The 23796-nt window shown below is 45.4% G+C and overlaps 1 long non-coding RNA gene across 1 annotated transcript; it reads left to right on the forward strand.

Annotated features, from left to right (window-relative positions):
• Window positions 1-9879: 9879 nt before the first annotated feature.
• On the forward strand, window positions 9880-23558 carry LOC143818046 (uncharacterized). The gene is made up of 3 exons (XR_013224279.1): window positions 9880-9915; window positions 10089-10171; window positions 23394-23558. It is a non-coding gene; the product is annotated as an uncharacterized LOC143818046 (long non-coding RNA).
• The last annotated feature ends 238 nt before the right edge of the window (window positions 23559-23796 follow it).

The raw sequence follows: 23796 nt of genomic DNA on the forward strand, positions 1-23796 counted from the left end.
GTACGTTGTTTGTAGCATAGGTGTGTGTATGTTACCTGCAGCAGAGATGTGTGTATTTGTGTACGGTGCATGTAGCAGAGGTGTGTGTGTGCGGTGCCTGTTCCAGAGATGTGTGTGTTCGGTGACTGTAGCAGAGGAGTGTGTGTACTGTGCTTGTATCAGAGGTGTGTGTGTACGGTGCCTGTAGCAGAGTTGTGTGTGTACGTTGTTTGCAGCAGAGATGTGTGTATTTGTGTACGGTGCATGTAGCAGAGGAGTGTGTGTGCATGTACTGTGCTTGCATCAGAGGTGTGTGTGTATGGTACCCGTAGCAGAGGTGTGTGTATTTGTGCACGGTGTCTGTAACAGAGGTGTGTGTGTGTAACCTGCAGCAGAGGTGTGTGTATTTGTGTACGTTGTTTGTAGCATAGGTTTGTGTGTATGTTACCTGTAGCATAGGTGTGTGTATTTGTAGCAGGTGAGTGTGTGTATGGTAATAAGCCCTGACAGCTCCATTGACCAAAAAATGAAAACAGTGACGGATCTCCGAGAATGGGGACACAATCCTGATTTCTCTTTTTTTCATCAGTGAGACATTAATAAAAAATAGATTGGACAAATTTGGTATCACCGTAATTGTAGTGATAAGGAGAATCATATTTCCAGGTCATTTTTACCACACAATGTATGCCGTAAATGCAATTCCCCAAAAATGTCAGAATTGCGTTTTTTATGAATGACTTCGAATTTTTTTCCCAGTTTCCAGTACACTCTGTGGAAAAATAAATGGGGTCTTTAAAAAGAACAAATTGTCCTGCAAAAATCAGGCCCTCATATGGTTACGTGGACCGAAAAATACAAAAATGATGGCTGCTGGAAGAAGGGCAGTACAAAACGGAAATTAGCAATGTTGGGAAGGGACAAAAAGCCGCAGCATACATATGTGCACAGGTACAAGTGCTTCTCACAAAATTAGAATATCATGAAAAAGTTAATTTATTTCAGTTCTTCAATACAAAAAGTGAAACTCATATATAGAGTCATTTCAAACAGAGTGATCTACAGTATTTCAAGTGTTTATTTCTGTTAATGTTGATAATTATGTCTTACAGCTTGAAAAAATTATTTTAAAATCTGAAATGTTGGCCTACTGAAATGTATGTTCAGTAAATGCTCTCAATACTTGGTTGGGGCTCCTTTTGCCTCAATTACTGCATCAATGCGGTGTGGCATGGAGGCGATCAGTCTGTGGCACTGCTGAGGTGTTATGGAAGCCCAGGTTACTTTGATAGCAGCTTTCAGCTTGTCTCCATTGTTGGGTCTGGTGTCTCTCATCTTCCTCTTGACAATACCCTATAGATTCTCTTTGGGGTTAAGGTCAGACGAGTTTGCGTACCTTTGGCAGTGTGGACAGGTGCCAAGTCCTGCTGGTGAATGAAATTTCCATCTCCAAAAAAGCTTGTCGGCAGAGGGAAACATGAAGTGCTCTAAAATTTCCTGGTAGACGTCTGTGCTGACTTTGGTCTTGATAAAACACAGTGGACCTACACCAGCAGATGACATGGCTCCCCAAACCACTGATTGTGGAAACTTCACACTAGACATCAAGCAGCTTGGATTGTGTGCCTCTCCTCTAGAGATGAGCAAATATTTCAATGTTCGGTTCAGATTATGATCTCCGAATTTGCAATATTCTCCAATTAGTTCGCCGAACATAACCGAACACCATTCACGTCAATGGGAGGCAAAAACAAACGCATGCACAACACCTTATAATGGCCCCAAATGCTGCCAAAACACATCAAATGAGGGACAGACACCAGGAAAGTGGCCTCAATTCACCCACAGTACAAATTGTAGCATGGCGCTGCAGCAATGACCGGGTGATAGTGATGAGCGAATATACTCGTTGCTCGGGTGACCTCCAAGTATTTATGACAGCTCGGAGATTTAGTTTTCATCGCGGGAGCTGAATGATTTACAGCTACAAGCCAGACTGAGTACATGTGGGGGTTGCCAGGTTGCTAGAGAATCCCCACATGTAATCAAGCAGGCTTGTAGCTGTAAATCATTCAGCTGCCACGATGAAAACTAAATCTCCGAAAACTAACAAATACTCGGAGACCACCTGAGTGTGCTCAGGAAAACCCGAGCAACGAGTACACTCGCTCATCACTACTGGGTAACAATGAGGTTCGTTTCCTCTATCCCCTCCCACCAACCATGGACAAGAGAGAGGGGAGGATTGTCCTCTTCATCTGACAGTTGCTCGCCCATCATCTCTTCCTCCTCCATTTGTCCCTCGGATCTTGCACCTCTGATAACAGTTTGTCTTTTATCACCAGCCCCCCTTGATTGCAGTAATCCACCCTCCCTTGGCACCCACCTGTGTGACAACAGTCTGAAACTTAGAGACAATGTTATCCCTTCCACATCCTCTTCTGCTTCCTCCTCTTTTTCTGCGACTACCATCTCCTCCCACAGGCTATTCAAAGTCTTCTCCAGCATATAGATGACCGGAATAGTAATGCTGATGACGGCGTTGTCAGCGCTAACCATCTTTGTAGCCATTTTGAAACTGTACAGAAGGGTGCAGAGGTCCTTAATCTGTGCCCACTATGTAAATGTGATATGCACCATGTCCGTACTGCGTTGGCCCAGGCTATACGACATGACATACTGTGTCAGGGCTCGTTGCTGCTGCCACAGTCGCTGCAAAGTGTGCAGAGTGGAATTCCACCATGTCGGCACATCGCATATCAACCTGTTAACTGGCATGGACAAAGACCTCTGTATCAATGCAAGTTGATGACCTTAGGGGTGCGAACGGTGAAAATGAGCACACAGCTTACGTGCTTTCTGGAGCAGCTTACCCAGGCCATGATAGTGGTGGAGAAAACACTGTACTATCAGGTTGAGGACGTGAGCCATGCAAGGCACGTGTGTGAGCTTGCGTCGCAGTAGGGCCGCCACCAAGTTCGCACCATTATCGGACACGGCCTTCCCTGGATGCAGGTTTAGCTGAGACAGCATTGATCAAACTCAGCCAAGAGAGCTGTCCACAACTCTTAAGCTGTATGACTGCAATCTCCAAGGCATATCAATTGCAAGGCCTTATTGCAGTGAGCCCTGGTTGCTCAGTACGGAGGTGATAGGGATTAATTCTGCACTGTAGGAATGCATGTCTCATTAAGGCAAAGGTTGAGGGTGCAGGTGGAGGCCCTAGAGGAGATAGAGGAGGCAGAAGCAGTGGAGGAAGTGTTAAATGTAGGGGTTTGTCCTGCAAATCTTGGTTATTCCAAGCTGGGGATTCCAGCACCTGCCCCCACAGCCACCAGTCACCCAATGCCCAGTCAGTACCCAGTCTGCAATGGCCTTCAGCTTTTGGAAACCGTCTGTATCTACCAGGCAGAAAGGCAGCATTTCCGTGGCCTACTGATTGGAGATATTGGAGTTCAACCTCTTAAGGTACCTTCACACTAAGCGACGCTGCAGCGATACAGACAACGATGCCGATCGCTGCAGCGTCGCTGTTTGGTCGCTGGAGAGCTGTCACACAGACCGCTCTCCAGCGACCAACGATACCGAGGTCCCTGGGTAACCAGGGTAAACATCGGGTTGCTAAGCGCAGGGCCGCGCTTAGTAACCCGATGTTTACCCTGGTTACCAGTGTAAAATGTAAAAAAACAAACTATATACTCACCTTCGCGTCCCCCGGCGTCCGCTTCCTGCACTGACTGAGTGCCGGCCCTAACAGCAGAGCGGTGACGTCACCGCTGTGCTTTCACTTTAGGGCCGGCGCTCAGTCAGTGCAGGAAGCGGACGGCGGGGGACGCGAATGTGAGTATGTACTGTTAGCAACCCGATGTTTACCCTGGTTACCCAGGGACCTCGGTATCGTTGGTCGCTGGAGAGCGGTCTGTGTGACAGCTCTCCAGCGACCAAACAGCGACGCTGCAGCGATCGGCATCGTTGTCTGTATCGCTGCAGCGTCGCTTAGTGTGAAGGTACCTTAAGAGGTTGAACTCCACTATCTCCAATCAGTAGGCCACGGAAATGCTGCCTTTCTGCCTGGTAGATACAGACGGTTTCCAAAAGCTGAAGGCCATTGCAGACTGGGCCTGCGCTTAGTAACCCGATATTTACCCTGGTTACCAGTGTAAAACATCGCTGGTATCGTTGCTTTTGCTGTCAAACGCAACGATACACGGCGATCTGACGACCAAATAAAGTTCTGAACTTTAATCAACGACCAGCAATATCACAGCAGGATCCTGATCGCTGCTGCGTGTCAAACACAACGATATCGCTATCCAGGACGCTGCAACGTCACCGATCGCTAGCGATATCGTTTAGTGTGAAGGTACCTTTAGCTTTGTCATGTGTAGGATGAAACAATCTTTTACGTGACCACAACTGCGAAACCATGGGCTGGCTGCAGTGATAAGAGAGGTCAGAGTACGGTGAACCGGACAAACTGTTAGACCGTGAGAGAGATGCAAGTGGAGATGTTATGGTGGATTGAGAAAGTTGTGGTGTGCTTGTTCTCTAATATCGGTCAAAAATAGCAGGCATGTTCGCATCCGTTGCAGCTGATCGTGGGCTCTCAGTCAGCGTGACTGCAGCGGGTAAAGAACCCGAGGTTCTGCGGTTGAAGACCTGCGTCTCAATAGTTGGCACGGTAACAGAGGAGGAGGAAGAAGCAGCAGATGCGATTGATGGTTGTTGAGGTCCGCTGGTCCGCATTTTAGTGCAGTGGGATTACCAGAGTAACGCATGTTGATGGCAGATGTGAAGTTTCATACATGAAGTAGTCAAATTATTGCACCTTTTACTTCTCAGTTTGTTTTTGTAAAGTTGGCAGACTACGTGAGTTGGCTCATCCTTTGCAGTGTCAAAAAAGGCCCAGGCTAGGCAACCCTTGCCACCCCTGCGAGATGCAGACCCGCGGACGCTGCTGGAGGATGCATTGCTCGTCATGGCAGCCTCACTATGTGTCTGCGATGTACAGTGCAACATGACCTCCTCGTCTTCCTCCTCAGATGACCTACTCAGCTGTGTGCCTGTATGTTCATGACAACTGGGATCCAATGGAGTGCCCGCCAGGGCCGTGGGCATACTCGGTACTGGGACGGCTGTTCTTAAAGGGGATGTGTCATGGCAGCAGTGACCCGGTCAATGGCCCTGGGCGTCCAATAAAAGAGTGATGATGAAAAGGGGAATAAAGTTTATGGGAAAAGTGGAATTGTTTGTGACGCCACCTGTAGTATTCGGCAAATAGGTGATGCTAGCCGATGCTGTTTGAAGAGACCGCTGGAGCTGATAGTGATGCAGCAGTGTTGTTACAGCTCTCCAGAGGTAGAGCTAAACCCCAGGGCAGTGATGGTGTTAAAGGGTGATGATGGTGGTTGTAGTGCAGGGCATGTGACGCAGTAATATTTCCGAGGACACAGCAGGGTGCAGTTTCCACATGTTTACTCACAGTTCTTAGTTGTAGTCCCCAGCCGGGGTGCTGTGTGTTCGGGGTCTGTGGTCGAGCCAGCTCTCAAATAAATTGGGTGCACCTTTCAGAACCCCCTTTCTTTGTTCCTTTCCTGGCCGTCTCACTGTGCTGGCTCTCACCCTTCTGCCCTGAGCCTTCACACACAGTGTCCCAATCCAGCAGCCTCAGATCTTGTCAGGCGAAACTCTCTGTTGGTTCCCTGGATCCTATGTGGCTGCCTTTTCAGCGAATGAGTTGGATGTGGCTGCAGCATATGCAGATTCTGCAGCCTCTGGCTGGCTAGCTGAGTCTTGTAGTCCCCCACTAGTCTTGGGAGCCGGTTCCCCACTGCGACCTGGACCCTCCACCTGGCGATGGTCAGCGTGGATGTGGGCCCCACAGGTGGATTTCTCACTACCCGTGTCCATAGGACCCCTTCTGTCCTTCTGGGAGCTTCTTTCTTGCTCTCTCTCACACTTCTCTTCTGTCAGTCAGAAGCTGCAGAGCCTCACATCTACTTAGCTCCACTTCTCTCTCTCAATCCCTCTCTAGCTCCCTCTGACTGGGAGCTCCTTCTCAGCACATCTTACTGCATCTCCTTCCTCTCACAATCTCCCTAACTTTTACTCCTAATTAGCTCCTCCTTTACTCTAACTACCCCGCCTACTCTCCAACACCCTTTCCTATCTAGCCTGGGATGAGGCCTTCCTCCCTAAGAGTATGCCTAGGTGCCCCGACTGAACTAGTGTGTGTTGGATGTGAGTGTTAGAGTCCTGTGTAGTTCTCCCTTCTTACCTGAGAGCGGAGTCCCACACCTCTGAGATGCAGTACCTCTGTGGTGACCCGACCTCAGAGGCTCCACACTAACACCTCATCATCCTCTGTGTTATCACCTTCCTCTCCCTTGGAGTCACCCTCCTCCTCTTCCTGCCCTGACAGCACAATACAGTCCACATGAGCCTCAGATATCTGAGTCTCATCAGGATTGCCTACCCCCCAGGGGTTAATGTCTGATGAAGAGGGTCAGGATGCTGTTCGGACCCTACTTCATCTTGCCCCAGATCCAAGCAAAAAAAAACAGCCCGTCCAGTAACAGACGTTGTCAGTTGATTTTGCATAGGACGTGATGTTGGTTCACTAGTGCTTTCACAAACATTACCACGTACCCCACGTACACCTTGAACACCAAGCCTAATTCCCCTTCCACCATGGCCTTTTCCCAGTCATTGGATTATTGAGCTCCACATGGGACTCTCCTGCCTCTGATATTTTAAGCAACTTAAAGTGAACTTTTTATTGGGATGGTGAGTGCCATCCTTATTTCTTTTTTCATGGACTATTTGAAAGTCAAGTCTCCTATTGTATGACACTAGGAGCAGAAGAATTTTTTGTGGCCCCTGGATCAGTCCTCTATAACACACTAGATGCTACAAACTATTTTAAAGTCATGTCCCCTACTATATGACACTAGGATGATAAGATTTTTTTGTGGCCTCTGGATCAAGCCTCTAAAATAGTTTGTAGCATCTAGTGTGTTATAAAGTCAGGTCCCCTACTGTATGACATTAGGAACGCAATAATTTTTGGGTGGCCTCTGGGTCAGGCATCTACAGCTTTATTTCAACCCAACAAAATGACAAAGTGTGATATGGCGGGCTGTCTAACTTTTTGCAACCAAAAAATTATCATTTTTTTTAATGTGCCTTAGGTCTACAGTTTCATATCACCACAGCACTAAATGACTAGGTGGGATATCGCAGGCTGTTTCACATTTAGCTAGAGAAAAATATTATTTAAAATACTATACTCGTGCATGGAGCACAATAGAAGCAGTACACAACACACTTGTAAGACATGTGCCCTGCTGGCTTTGTCTGTGGACCTCAGTAATGGCTAAAAAAAACAAAAAAGTACTGGAAGGTAAATTTAACAGCCACACTGGACACTAGCTAGCTACACTATCTGACTGATATACTACAATCGCCTAGCTAACTAGCTAAAATCTTGCTGCTAACAGTGCCAGCATCAGGAGAAGCCTCTCTGCGCTGTTACGTGTCAAAATGGCACTAAAACAAGATGTCTGCTCTTTATATGGAGAGGAACATGTGATTTTAGCAGCCAATGACCCAAGCCGTTGTGTCAGGACATTGTGGGTGTTTCCTGTGCCCTGATTGGCTAGCCGAAATGTGCACACATAAAGATAGGAAAAAATAAATAAATTACTGTTTACAAGAACGCCGTGCCTCTGAGCTCTGCAAACCTCCTCATCTCATCAAACACGAGCAAAACGCTCATGATACACCACTATTATCATTGCTAAGGTGCTGAAAATACTTTTGTGGTAACGCAAATATTTTCCCACACTTTTTTACCGAATGTTACCGATTTTTTCCAATTTTATAAAATTTTGCTCGTGTTTTCGATCACGAATTCGAATATGCCATATTCATACCGAATTTATATTTGCCGATCGTTTTCTGAACAAATTCGCCCATCACTAGTCCTGAGCGCTGGGCTGGTGTCATGAAATTGGCCCACACCTTTGACAGTGTACCTTTGCCTTTTGCTGTGTGTCTCTCTTTTCTCTTGTTAGTTGGGCAACGAAGTTTGCCCCCTGTTGCTAGCGGTATCTGCTGGGAATTTTTCAACATATTTTCCACATTTTGGAAGACCTCTCCACCTCAGGAAAAAGGAAAAAGATGCAAAGTTCTCTTTGTAGCGTGGGTCTAGTAGCAAGGTGAACAACGAGCACTCTTTTTTTTTGGCCAAGATGAATGTAACACAAGGGTCACGGAAAAGACAGCGGTATCAAAAATCAGCTATACGTGCCAAGCTCCATACAGCCAATACTTCCCTGTGTCCACCGTGATGACGACTCTCTATCTCCTCCCTCTCTTCCGCCTCATTCCCATCCTCAGCTGATCCACGCAGGAGAGACGAGAGGAAGGTTGTGTGGCTACTATCCTTTTTTACGCTAGCCGCCAGATCCTGTTCCTCCTCTTCCTCCTCCTCAATGTCCATCTTCTCATTGTTATCTAGTTTGTGCTGGGTTGGCTACAATCTTTGTGTTATGTCCTTCAACATCCCCACCTAGTCCCTTTGTGGAGTCCTCATAGTCTTGGAGAACCAAACAAATGTCAGACATCCATGCCCGCTCTTCAGCTTCTGGCTGATGTGGACACATGCTCTGAGATACCACATCGGAAATGGAGGAGGAGCAAAAGGGGGTGCAGGAAATGCTTTATGAGGTGGAGGAAACCTTGACAGAAGAAGGTCCAGCAATCCTCATTGTTGTGAGCACATGCGCCATCCCAGGGTGTGAATTGGCCCCAGCCTCCACAATGTACACCCAGTGTGCCATCACGAATGTGTAACATTCCTGGCCACAGGTGCTCGTCCACGTGTCTGTCGTTCAGCGGACAATGCCAGTAAGTGCATTGGTAAGGGCATGGGTCATGTTCCTGGACACGTGCTGTTACAAGGCAGGGACGCCACACTGGGAGCTGACACTTTTTTTAGCACGTTCGCTCATCCACACCTATGGTTAGGTACAGGTTTTCCCTGTTGATTGCATTTTTCCTGTACTGAGCTTCTTTTTGCTTGCAATATTTAAAGAACTCTGCCTGCCCTGATTTCAGCTAAACTGCCTAAGGTTCTTGGATTTTATTTTGCCCTCACATGTCAGATTCCACTGTGGGCTGCTCATAATGATGACTTTTCTGAGTTTGAGTCTTGGAAAATTTTGAAGCAAAACCCAGATTTCTGTACAAAGGTTAAAAATGTGTTCCAGCCAAGTCCAAATTTCCCTACTCCTGAATTTAACTCAGACCAAATCTGATACTAACAAAGGAATCCACTATTTCAAGGTAGGCCACGCATCAACATGTTTACAGTTTGGGAGCTAATGTGGAGGCCATTATAAAATTTGGGGGGCTAATGCGTGATACATTAGACAGTCTGAGGGCTAATGTGGGGGTCATTATACTGTGTTTTTGGGGAGCCGTGGGAACATCATATTATTTGTAGGAGAGCTATGGGTCCTTTATACTGTGTATAAGGGAGCTGTGTGCCCACCATACTGTATATAGAGGAGCTGTGGGCCCATTATCCTGTTGTGGGAACATCACATTGTGTGCAGAGGAGCTGTGGGTGCATTATACTGTTTACAGCATTTTGAGTTAGCTGAATTGTCTCATGACAAATGTTAGTGATGTGTCAAATGTCACCACAACAGAAACAATATTTGTTTGTGTGCTCAAAAGACCCATGTTATTTAGCTAATTTTAATCATGAGACACACAATACATCCTTGTGCATGAGAAAAGTAAATACAATGATCTGCTCTACAGATTACCCAACCAATTATGTACAGTATATATATGAAGATTGAGGGAATACTGCAGAATCATTCTGTGGCATTCTGCCCTTCTAAACTTTGCATTCTTCATCATAAGGTATGTATTGTTAATTTATATTTAAATGGCTTTTATTTAACGTTCACTAATATTAGTGCTTCAAATAGAGAAACTGAGAACAAGTAAAATGTTTTCCGCTGTCTGTTTTCTTTTTTTTTTTTTTTAAATCAGTAGTAGAAGATAACATTTTTTTACATTTAACATTACCATAGATATTTTTACATGACCAAACATGGCTCTGTCAAAGAAATGTTCTATTCCTTGGCATAGTCTCACTTTCCATCTGTGAAGAAGAGTAAGTACTCATATATTATATTTAAAAAAGGTTATTACTATTTTGTATAGTGAATGATAGTATGATTTCATGGTGCTTTATTGAGATTTTCTGCTCCTGCCTAACTATGAACATAAAATGATATAATCAAGAAGCTACCAGAGGACCACTAAAAACATGATAACAGCAGGACCCTCAAATACAATGCCTGAGTCATTATCCTAATAACAGTTATAGCCACAGGACCCCCAAAAAGTGATCAGGAAAAAGTATCAGCCATGTGAGTAGTCACAGACAAGTCAGAACCTGTGTGAATATTGTAGCAACATTAAGGTTCTGTGGACAACCCTAAAGTCTGAAATATAATGAAAGTCTTTAAGATGTTGTCTGAGACTAAACAACTGTTGAACCTACCCCCAGAATAAATCATCAATCTGGATGGTGCTGGGCTGACACACAGGAATCCCACTAACTAGCTGAAATCTGCTCCAGCTTTGGCCTGCTCTAAGCAATGCACAGAGAGGAACCATGTGCGTTCATACCTTATAAGATGGCTGCTGGCGAGTACTGCAGTTTATCCATCATTCACATGAATGAAACATTATGTACAGTACGGAGCAAAAGTTTGGACACACCTTCTCATTTAAAGAGTTTTCTGTATTTTCATGACTATGAAAATTGTAAATTCACACTGAAGGCATCAAAACTATGAATTAACACATGTGGAATTATATACTTAACAACAAAGTGTGAAACAACTGAAAATATGTCTTATATTCTAGGTTCTTCAAAGTAGCCACCTTTTGCTTTGATGACTGCTTTGCACAATCTTGGCATTCTCTTGATGAGCTTCAAGAGGTAGTCTCCGGAAATGGTTTTCACTTCACAGGTGTGCCCTGTCAGGTTTAGTTAGTGGGATTTCTTGCCTTATAAATGGGGTTGGGACTATCAGTTTTGCTGAGCAGAAGTCTGGTGGATACACAGCTGATAGTCCTACTGAATAGACTGTTAGAATTTGTATTATGGCAAGAAAAAAGCAGCTAAGTAAAGAAAAACGAGTGGCCATCATTACTTTAAGAAATGAAGATCAGTCAGTCTGAAAAATTGGGAAAACTTTGAAAGTGTCCCCAAGTGCAGTGGCAAAAACAATCAAGCGCTACAAAGAAACTGGCTCACATGAGGATCGCCCCAGGAAAGGAAGACCATGAGTCACCTCTGCTTCTGAGAATGTTTATCCGAGTCACCAGCCTCAGAAATCGCAGGTTAACAGCAACTCAGATTAGAAACCAGGTCAATGCCGCACAGAGTTCTAGCAGCAGACACATCTCTACAACAACTGTTAAGAGGAGACTTTGTGCAGCAGGCCTTCATGGTAAAATAGCTGCTAGGAAACCACTGCTAAGGACAGGCAACAAGCAGAAGAGACTTGTTTGGGCTAAAGAACACAAGGAATGGACATTAAACCAGTGGAAATCTGTTCTTTGGTCTGATGAGTCCAAATTTGAGATCTTTGGTTCCAACCACCGAGTCTTTGTGTGACGCAGAAAAGGTGAATGGATGGACTCTACATGCCTGGTTCCCACCATGAAGCATGGAGGAGGTTGGATGGTGTGGGGGTGCTTTGCTGGTGACACTGTTGGGGATTTATTCAAAATTGAAGGCATACTGAACCAGCCTTGCTACCACAGCATCTTGCAGCAGCATGCTATTCCATCGTTTAGTTGGACCATCATTTATCAACAGGACAATGACACCAAACACACCTCCAGATTGTGTAAGGGCTATTTGACCAAGAGGGAGAGTGATGGGGTGCTACGCCAGATGACCTGGCCTCCACAGTCACCAGACCTGAACCCAATCGAGTTGGTTTGGGGTGAGCTGGACCTCAGAGTGAAGGCAAAAGGGCCAACAAGTGCTGAGCATCTCTGGGAACTCCTTCAAGATTGTTGGAAGACCATTCCCAGTGACTACTTCTTGAAGCTCATCAAGAGAATGCCAAGAGTGTGCAAAGCAGTCATCAAAGTAAAAGGTGGCTACTTTGAAGAACCTAGAATATAAGACATATTTTCAGTTGTTTCACACTTTTTTGTTAAGTATATAATTCTACATGTGTTAATTCATAGTTTTGATGCCTTCAGTGTGAATGTACAATTTTCATAGTCATGAAAATACAGAAAAATCTGTAAATGAGAAGGTGTGTCCAAACTTTTGCTCTGTACTGTATCTAAATTTAATTGATTATTTTATTTTATTTTTTAAGAGCATTGATTTCTTTTTTTGTGAGGTCGGGGGATCAAAAACAGTGATTCTGCTGATTCAAATTTTTTTCTTCAAGCGGTTTGCTGTTTTAGTTAATTAATTTAGTAATCTCCTATATTTAACTTTTACAGTGATAGCAAAAATGTTTTATTATTTTTACTTTTGAATTGATAAAAATTAGGTGTATTTAGAGTTTATATTTTTTTAAAAATGCACAAAGTTTTTTTTAATAATAATTATTTAATCTTTTAGTCCACATAGCTTGATTAAACATCCAAAGACAAAAATAGCTTCAAAGGTGGCCTTCATTGTACTTACAGCTTCCACGGCAGCCTAATTAACACTGCATTAGGGTATGTTTCCACGGTCCGGATATGCAGCGCTTTGGATGCAGCAGATACCCGGTCCGCTCAAAGCGCTGCCGGATTTTGTAAGCTTAGTGATACTAATGTGTTCAATGAACACAAGAGGGAGCATCTCCGCAAGATAAATAGGCATGCTGCGGTCTATAAAGACGCACCACCTGTGTGTATACGGAGGTCTGCCACCTGCGTATTTGAATGCATAGTGGAGAAAGGATTTCATAAAATTCCTTCCACTATGCTGTAACATCTGGCCACTGCGGATTGGACGCTGCGGCTCTACGCAGCGTCCAATCCGCAGCGTTTCCTGACCATGGAAACATACCCTAATTCCATTTCAACGGGATCGATGGCATCAGTGCACATGTGCAGCAGCAACCAGTTCATTTAAATGCTGCTGCTAGTGATTGACTTCAGCATCTAAATAAGTAAACTGCAGCGATCAGAGCTAGCTCCATATGACCTAGTCCTTGTGGAGAAGGATCTTGGTGTCCTTGTAGCTCTGGACTAAGTAGCAGCATGCAATGTCAGCTGCTTCTAATGCCAGCAGGATCTTGTCATGTATTCAAGATGCATGGACTCAAGGGACAGGGACATAATAAAACCACTTTACACAGTGTAAGTGCGACCTTAAATGGTTTATGTAGTTCAGTTCTGAGCAGGGACGGACTGGGACTGAAATTCAGCCCTGGCATTTGAAATCACACAGGCCCATGCTGTCCCTGACCCCTGAGCCTCAGATGGGGATATATATCTATATATAATCGCCAGTTGGGACTTACGGCCGCTGTCCCTGAATCCCATAAGACACCGCGGCAATGTCCCACCTCTCCTCTATTCACACACAGGTGCAGTAACAGCCGCGTCGTTACTACGCATGCTCGGGAATAGCGGTGAGATGGATGATATAGAACAGATATGTTGGAAAGCGCAAACGGTGTGAGACATGTCCACTGCTCCTGTCAGCACCACTAAGCATACACAGATGTTAATTTCACCGCACTCCCGATGCGATAGCATCGGGCCTATTTCTAGTTACTAATATTACCCTGCCTGGAGGAAATCAAGATTTATTACAAGTCCAATATTTCTAATAATACGAATAATATTTCTATATAAGATTAAATAATTACCGTATATACTCGAGTATAAGCCGACCTGAGTATAAGCCGACCCCCCTAATTTTGCCACAAAAAACTGGGAAAACTTATTGACTCGAGTATAAGCCTAGGGTGGAAAATGCAGCAGCTACCGGTGAATTTCAAAAATAAAAATAGATGCTCCATACCGTTCATTATGGCCCCATAGCTGTGCCATATAGTGCTCTACACCGTTCATTATTGCCCCATAGCTGTGCCATATAGTGCTCTGCACCATTATTGTCCCATAGCTGTGCCATATAGTGCTCTGCACCATTATTGCCCCATAGCTGTGCCATATAGTGCTCTGCACCATTCATTATTGCCCCATAGCTGTGCCATATAGTGCTCTGCACCATTATTGCCCCATAGCTGTGCCATATAGTGCTCTGCACCATTATTGCCCCATAGCTGTGCCATACAGTGCTCTGCACCATTATTGCCCCATAGCTGTGCCATATAGTGCTCTGCACCATTCATTATTGCCCCATAGCTGTGCCATATAGTGCTCTGCACCATTATTGCCCCATAGCTGTGCCATATAGTGCTCTGCACCATTATTGCCTCATAGCTGTGCCATACAGTGCTCTGCACCATTATTGCCCCATAGCTGTGCCATATAGTGCTCTGCACCATTATTGCCCCATAGCTGTACCATACAGTGCTCTGCACCATTATTGCCCCATAGCTGTGCCATACAGTGCTCTGCACCATTATTGCCCCATAGCTGTGCCATATAGTGCTCTGCACCGTCCATTATTGCCCCATAGCTGTGCTATACAGTGCTCTGCACCAATATTGCCCCATAGCTGTGCCATATAGTGCTCTGCACCATTATTGCCCCATAGCTGTACCATACAGTGCTCTGCACCATTATTGCCCCATAGCTGTGCCATACAGTGCTCTGCACCATTATTGCCCCATAGCTGTGCCATATAGTGCTCTACACCGTTCATTATTGCCCCATAGCTGTGCCATATAGTGCTCTGCACCATTATTGTCCCATAGCTGTGCCATATAGTGCTCTGCACCATTATTGCCCCATAGCTGTGCCATATAGTGCTCTGCACCATTCATTATTGCCCCATAGCTGTGCCATATAGTGCTCTGCACCATTATTGCCCCATAGCTGTGCCATATAGTGCTCTGCACCATTATTGCCCCATAGCTGTGCCATACAGTGCTCTGCACCATTATTGCCCCATAGCTGTGCCATATAGTGCTCTGCACCATTCATTATTGCCCCATAGCTGTGCCATATAGTGCTCTGCACCATTATTGCCCCATAGCTGTGCCATATAGTGCTCTGCACCATTATTGCCTCATAGCTGTGCCATACAGTGCTCTGCACCATTATTGCCCCATAGCTGTGCCATATAGTGCTCTGCACCATTATTGCCCCATAGCTGTACCATACAGTGCTCTGCACCATTATTGCCCCATAGCTGTGCCATACAGTGCTCTGCACCATTATTGCCCCATAGCTGTGCCATATAGTGCTCTGCACCGTCCATTATTGCCCCATAGCTGTGCTATACAGTGCTCTGCACCAATATTGCCCCATAGCTGTGCCATATAGTGCTCTGCACCATTATTGCCCCATAGCTGTGCCATATAGTGCTCTGCACCATTCATTATTGCCCCATAGCTGTGCCATATAGTGCTCTGCACCATTATTGCCCCATAGCTGTGCCATATAGTGCTCTGCACCATTATTGCCTCATAGCTGTGCCATACAGTGCTCTGCACCATTATTGCCCCATAGCTGTGCCATATAGTGCTCTGCACCATTATTGCCCCATAGCTGTGCCATACAGTGCTCTGCACCATTATTGCCCCATAGCTGTGCCATACAGTGCTCTGCACCATTATTGCCCCATAGCTGTGCCATATAGTGCTCTGCACCGTCCATTATTGCCCCATAGCTGTGCCATACAGTGCTCTGCACCAATATTGCCCCATAGCTGTGCCATATAGTGCTCTGCACCATTATTGCCCCATAGCTGTGCCATATAGTGCTCTGCACCGTCCATTATTGCCCCATAGCTGTGCTGCTGCTGCAATAAAAATAATAAAACACATACTCACCTGTCTTGCTTGCAGCTCCTCAGCGTCCCGTCCCGGCGTCTCTCTGCACTGACTGATCAGGCAGAGGGCGGCGCGCACACTATATGCGTCATCGCACCCTCTGACCTGCACAGTCAGTGCAGAGAGACGCCGGGAAGATGGCGCGGCGCCCGGCGTGTGGAACGAGGACAGGTGAATATGTAATACTTACCTGCTCCCGGCGTCCCTGGCTTCTTCCCCCGGACAGCTGGTCTTCGGTGCCACAGCCTCTTCCCCTGTCAGCGGTCACCGGCACCGCTGATTAGAGAAATGAATTATGCGGCTCCGCCCCTATGGGAGGTGGAGCAGCCTATTCATTTCTCTAATGAGCGGTCCCACGTGACCGCTGAACAGGGGAAGAGCTGCTGCACCCGGAGACCGTGGGACGGGCAGGGGGAGCATCAGGAGCGCCGGGACTAGGTGAGTATGCCTCAGCGCCCTCTCCCCCTCACCCGCCAACCGTGACTCGAGTATAAGCCGAGGGGGCACTTTCAGCCCAAAAATTTGGGCTGAAAATCTCGGCTTATACTCGAGTATATACGGTATATCAAAATAATAATATTGCAATATTACAGACAAATACCAACAAACCATAACCAAATATTACCAGCATCTACAATATTGATAATACTACCATACTGATCGTTAAAGGGGTTGAGGTTGAAGTCCACGTAACTTCAGACTTCTGAATCCTCATAGCGCACACTGTGATGATTCTCCTGTGCCAGCACTGGGACCAGCCAGAGCGATTTTCACATCCCCTTCCACCTTCCGAATACTTGTACTCGGCTTTGATAATTTCACTTGTTTTGAGCGGGGCTGTGCACGTCTAGTCAGTACATGACTGCATGTATGCAAATTGTATTCTTGCGGTAACATGATCAGGAGTGTAACTACAGCAGGTGCGAGGGTTACAATCGCACCCAGGCCCTGGTGCCAAGGTGCCCCAAAAGCCTCGTTGGCTTATATAAAAAAGACGAATGTTATTAAAGACTTTCATTAATTGGGGGCCCTATTAGCGCTTTTGCATTTGGGCCCATGCTGATCAAGTTACACTACAGCACATGATCACCAACTCTCAGTGCCAGCACCGGAGAATCCTCACAGCGTGCGAGCTCAGTGAGGATTCAGAAGTCCGCAGTCACATAGTCCCTGCAGACTTTAACTTCAAGCTTGGACAACTACTTTAACAAAAAACACTGTACTAAGACTGATATTACCACCATGCAGTGACCATATAACGGTAATATCAGTTTCACACCAGTGCTCTGCAAAAAATATATGTGTGCACTGTGCAAGTTCTCACCGGTGACGTATTTGTTATGATCTGGTGGCCTAGGAGCAGCATGAGACGTACTCTGGAGAAGGTGGTACCTGTACTGACCGCAGACCCTGAACTTAACACCGCAACTAGAAGTAGCCGTGGAATGTACCTATCACTCCCTAGACATCTCGACACAGCCGGAGCACTAATTACCCCTAGAGATAGAAAAGGGAAAACTATCTTGCCTCAGAGAAAATCCCCAAAGGATAGACAGCCCCCCACAAATATTGACTGTGAGAGGAGAGGGAAATAACATACGCAGACTGAAATCAGAATTTAGCAAAGGAGGCCACTTCTAGCTAAATAGAAAGAATAGGACAGAGTACTATGTGGTCAGTATTAAAACACTAGAAAATATCCACCACAGAAAATACAAAATCTCCACATCTAACTAAAGACATGGAGGGTATATCTGCATCTCCAGAAATAACATGGAAAATAACTTGAACGATCAGGCCCACAGCATGTGGACTGCAAAAAACAAAGCCAGAACTTATCTTTGTTGAAATGAACAGCAAGCAAGAGAGACCAGGCAGGGAAGTGAATCCTCCAGGAAACAATGGACAACTGGCACTAACCAAAGGGTCAAGCAAGACTAAATAGCCCAGTTAGAATTGCAATAAGTGGACACACCTGATGAACGCTGCGATCCAAAGACAGCAGCGCTACCACTTATAACCACCGGAGGGAGCCCAAGAGCAGAATTCACAACAGTACCCCCCCCTTGAGGAGGGGTCACCGAACCCTCACCAGAGCCCCCAGGCCGATCAGGACGAGCCAAATGAAAGGCACGAACCAAATCGTCAGCATGAACATCGGACGCAACAACCCAAGAATTATCCTCCTGGCCATAACCCTTCCATTTTAGAAGATACTGAAGCCTCCGCCTCGAAAAACGAGAATCCAAAATCTTCTCAACCACATACTCCAACTCCCCATCAACCAACACCGGGGCAGGAGGATCAACAGAGGGAACAACAGGCACCACATATTTCCGCAAAAAAGATCTATGAAAAACATTATGGATGGAAAAAGAGGCCGGAAGGGCCAAAAGATAAGACACTGGATTGACAATCTCAGAAATCCTATAAGGACCAATAAACCGAGGCTTGAACTTAGGGGAAGAAACCTTCATAGGAACATGGCGGGAAGACAACCAGACCAAATCCCCAACCCGAAGCCGGGAACCAACACACCGACGATGGTTAGCAAAACCCTGAGCCTCCTCCTGAGACAACACCAAATTGTCCACAACATGAGCCCAAATCTGCTGCAACCTGTCAACCACAGAGTCCACCCCAGGACAATCAGAAGGCTCAACCTGCCCAGAAGAAAAACGAGGATGAAAACCAGAATTACAAAAGAAGGGTGAAACCAAGGTAGCAGAACTAGCCCTATTATTAAGGGCAAACTCGGCCAATGGCAAGAAAGCCACCCAATCGTCCTGATCAGCAGACACAAAGCATCTCAAATAAGTTTCCAAAGTCTGATTAGTTCGCTCGGTTTGGCCATTTGTCTGAGGATGAAACGCGGAAGAAAAAGACAAATCAATGCCCAGCCTAGCACAAAAGGCTCGCCAAAACCTAGAAACAAACTGAGAACCTCTGTCGAACACAATATTCTCCGGAATGCCATGCAAACGAACCACATGCTGAAAAAACAACGGAACCAAATCAGAAGAGGAAGGCAATTTAGGCAAAGGTACCAAATGAACCATCTTAGAAAAACTGGTCACAAACCACCCAGATAACCAACATCCTCTGGGAAACCGGAAGATCTGAAATAAAATCCATAGAAATATGCGTCCAAGGCCTCTCAGGGACCGGCAAAGGCAAAAGCAACCCACTAGCGCGGGAACAGCAAGGCTTGGCCCGCGCACAAGTCCCACAGGACTGCACAAAAGAACGCACATCCCGTGACAAAGAAGGCCACCAAAAGGACCTACCAACCAAATCTCTGGTACCAAAAATCCCAGGATGGCCAGCCAACACAGAACAATGAACCTCAGAAATCACTTTACTAGTCCATCTGTCAGGAACAAACAGTTTCCCCACTGGACAGCGATCAGGTTTATCAGCCTGAAACTCCTGAAGAGCCCGTCGTAAATCAGGGGAGATGGCAGAAAGAATCACCCCATCCTTCAGAATGCCGACCGGCTCAAGGACCCCAGGAGAATCAGGCAAAAAGCTCCTAGAGAGGGCATCCGCCTTAACATTCTTAGAACCCGGAAGGTACGAGACCACAAAATCAAAACGGGAGAAAAACAGGGACCATCGGGCCTGTCTAGGATTCAGCCGTTTGGCAGACTCGAGGTAAATCAGATTCTTATGATCAGTCAAGACCACAATACGGTGCTTGGCCCCCTCAAACCAATGACGCCACTCCTCAAATGCCCACTTCATAGCCAACAACTCACGATTGCCGACATCATAATTGCGTTCCGCAGGCGAAAACTTTCGAGAAAAAAAGGCACACGGTTTCAACAAGGAACCATCAGAATTCCTCTGAGACAAAACGACCCCTGCCCCAATCTCAGAAGCGTCAACCACAACCTGAAATGGAAGGGAGACATCCGGCTGACGCAACACAGGGGCAGAAGTAAATCGGCGTTTAAGCTCCTGAAAGACAGAAACAGCCGCAGAGGACCAATTCGCCACATCAGCGCCCTTCTTCGTCAAATCGGTCAGGGGTTTAACCACACTGGAGAAGTTGGCAATGAAACGGCGATAAAAATTAGCAAAGCCCAAAAATTTCTGAAGGCTCTTCACAGAAGTGGGCTGGATCCAATCATGAATGGCCTGAACCTTAACCGGATCCATTTCTATAGATGAGGGAGAAAAAATGAAGCCCAAAAAAGAAACCTTCTGTATTCCAAAGAGGCACTTAGACACCTTCACGAACAAAGCATTATCACGAAGGATCTGAAATACCATCCTGACTTGTTTCACATGAGACTCCCAATCATCTGAAAAAATCAAAATATCATCCAAATATACAATCATGAATTTATCAAGATAATTCCGAAATATATCATGCATGAAGGACTGAAACACAGATGGGGCATTAGAGAGCCCGAATGGCATCACAAGATATTCAAAATGGCCTTCGGGCGTATTAAACGCAGTTTTCCATTCGTCACCCTGCTTAATACGAACAAGATTATATGCCCCTCGAAGGTCAATCTTAGTAAACCAACTAGCCCCCTTAATCCTAGCAAACAAATCAGAAAGCAAAGGCAAAGGGTATTGGAATTTGACCGTGATCTTATTCAAGAGGCGATAATCAATACAGGGTCTCAAGGAGCCATCCTTCTTGGCAACAAAAAAAAAACCTGCTCCCAGTGGTGAAGAAGATGGCCGAATATGCCCCTTCTCCAAAGATTCCTTAACATAACTCCGCATAGTGGCATGTTCTGGCACAGACAGGTTAAAAAGTCGGCCCTTAGGGAACTTACAACCTGGAATCAAGTCGATAGCGGCGCCTGAATCCACAAATGCCATGACATAAAATGACGATAATGAGCAGATCAGGGTCACAGACAACAGAAATTTAGGTTGTACAGTACTGATGGTAACAGAACTAGCGATTCTCTTAGTACGCTTAGGGCAATCAGAAATAACATGAGCAGAATCGCCGCAGTAAAAACACAACCTATTCTGATGTCTGAATCCTTGTCGTTCAGCTCTAGACACAATCCTATCACACTGCATAGGCTCAGGACTCCGCTCGGAAGACAACGCCACAGCGCGCACAACTCTGCGCTCGCGCAAGCGCCGATCAATCTGAATGGCCAGAGACATAGAATCACTCAGACCAGCAGGCGTAGGAAACCCCACCATAACATCTTTAACAGATTCCGAAAGACCCTTTCTGAAAATTGCAGCCAAGGCATCCTCATTCCATCTAGTCAGCACAGACCATTTTCTAAATTTCTGGCAATATAATTCTGCCGCTTCTTGACCCTGAGACAGGGCCAACAAGGTCTTCTCAGCATGATCCACTGAATTAGGTTCATCATACAATAACCCTAGCACTTGAAAAAAGGTGTCTACATTAAGCAAAGCAGGATTTCCAGCTTCCAGGGAGAACGCCCAATCCTGAGGGTCACCGCGCAGCAGAGAGATTACTATTTTAACCTGCTGGATGGGATCACCAGAGGAACGGGGTTTCAGAGCTAAAAACAGTTTACAGTTATTTTTAAAGCTCAAAAATTTGGACCTGTCCCCAAAAAACAAATCAGGAGTTGGAATTCTAGGCTCTAAAACCGGAGTCTGAACGATATAATCGGAAATACCCTGTACTCTAGCAGCAAGCTGGTCCACACGAGAAGCCAATCCCTGAACATCCATACCAGCGCCAAACTCCTGAACCACCCAGAGGTAAAGAGGAAAGAAAAGGCACAACAGACTACAGAAAAAAAAATGGCTCAGCACTTTCCTTTCCTTCTTCTGAGATGCAATTAACTCATTGTTGGCCAGTTGTACTGTTATGATCTGGTGGCCTAGGAGCAGCATGAGACGTACTCTGGAGAAGGTGGTACCTGTACTGACCGCAGACCCTGAACTTAACACCGCAACTAGAAGTAGCCGTGGAATGTACCTATCACTCCCTAGACATCTCGACACAGCCAGAGGACTAATTACCCCTAGAGATAGAAAAGGGAAAACTATCTTGCCTCAGAGAAAATCCCCAAAGGATAGACAGCCCCCCACAAATATTGACTGTGAGAGGAGAGGGAAATAACATACGCAGACTGAAATCAGAATTTAGCAAAGGAGGCCACTTCTAGCTAAATAGAAAGAGTAGGACAGAGTACTATGCGGTCAGTATTAAAACACTAGAAAATATCCACCACAGAAAATACAAAATCTCCATATCTAACTAAAGACATGGAGGGTATATCTGCATCTCCAGAGATAACATGGAAAATAACTTGAACGATCAGGCCCACAGCATGTGGACTGCAAAAAACAAAGCCAGAACTTATCTTTGTTGAAATGAACAGCAAGCAAGAGAGACCAGGCAGGGAAGTGAATCCTCCAGGAAACAATGGACAACTGGCACCAACCAAAGGGTCAAGCAAGACTAAATAGCCCAGTCAGAATTGCAATAAGTGGACACACCTGATGAATGCTGCGATCCAAAGACAGCAGCGCTACCACTTATAACCACCGGAGGGAGCCCAAGAGCAGAATTCACAACACGTCTTGCTGATTGTTGTAATTCATTTTCCCTTTTCCTTTGCATTCGGTCCTGACCTCCATGACCTCTTATTCCATCCATGACCCGTCCCTGCAAAATGTAACACACAGACATCTTCACTTTATTGATTTTCCAGGACCCTCCTTACATTCTACCACCTCTACACAAATCACAACTTGTGATACCTTATAATAATTCCCCTGTGCCTCCTTTAATAATACTCCCCCTTGACCTCTTATAATAATAACCCTGTACCTCCTTATAATAATAAAAATATCCTGTGCTTTCTTATATTAATAATAATGATGTTTTGCTTCCCCTAAAATGATAACAATCCCCCCCATTGTGCCTCCATATAATAATGCCCCTCACTGCCTCCTTATTGTAATAATGATCCTGAGCAGGGGCATACATAGGCATAACAGAAAACGTCCTATAAAATGTCCATAGAAAAAAATCCTATCACGTCACAGTCACAGAAGAGCATATCTTCCAACATTTCAAGAAGGGGAGAAGGCGCCTGTGCGACAGTCACAACACATGCATGGAGAGCCAGTGTGTTGTGACTGTCACACAGCCGCGACACATGCAGCTGCGACTCCGGACACCTGACTATTGGAGCGCTCCTGCTATCCGGGCTCCCGATGCAGCTTCTTCGGTAAGCGCTATAGCTTGCCGAATAAGGAGGGAGCAGACGATGTTAGCTCCTCTGTTAGGGAATGCTTGATCATATATTATGGGTGCACCTATACCCCTTTCCCTTTATCAAAGTAGAGAAAAAATCTTTCAGTTGAAATTGATGGACATGTTTCTTTTTTTAGCCATAATAATGATGCATTTATGTAACACAGGAAAAGAGAGGAAGAAAGGGAGAAAGAAGACGAAGAAGTTTTGGAAAGTGAAGAAAAGATAGGTCTGGGCGAAATACTCTCAACTGCTGGGAAAGTGATTGGCGTTCTACATCATGTTTTAAACCAATAATTAATGTTGCCAAAAGAATAGTAAAGCACATTGTATTGATAAGGTGGTCTGTCTTTATTTTACATATAAGCAAGATAAGAACACACCTAAAACCAAAATCAATATAACTGGGGCCTGGTCACTTATCAAATATGCCACAAATAAAATTAACCAAAAACCAAGTAGACAACAACAAATAATCTTTCTTGCAACAGATAAAAGAAATGTGAAAAGTGAGGAAGCAAACAGTGAAGCTGAAGGTAGGTACACTTGGACGTCTATTTGTATCAAAAA

Source organism: Ranitomeya variabilis, chromosome 3, assembly GCF_051348905.1.
Source record: "Ranitomeya variabilis isolate aRanVar5 chromosome 3, aRanVar5.hap1, whole genome shotgun sequence".
In the NCBI taxonomy this organism is placed as follows: domain Eukaryota; kingdom Metazoa; phylum Chordata; class Amphibia; order Anura; family Dendrobatidae; genus Ranitomeya; species Ranitomeya variabilis.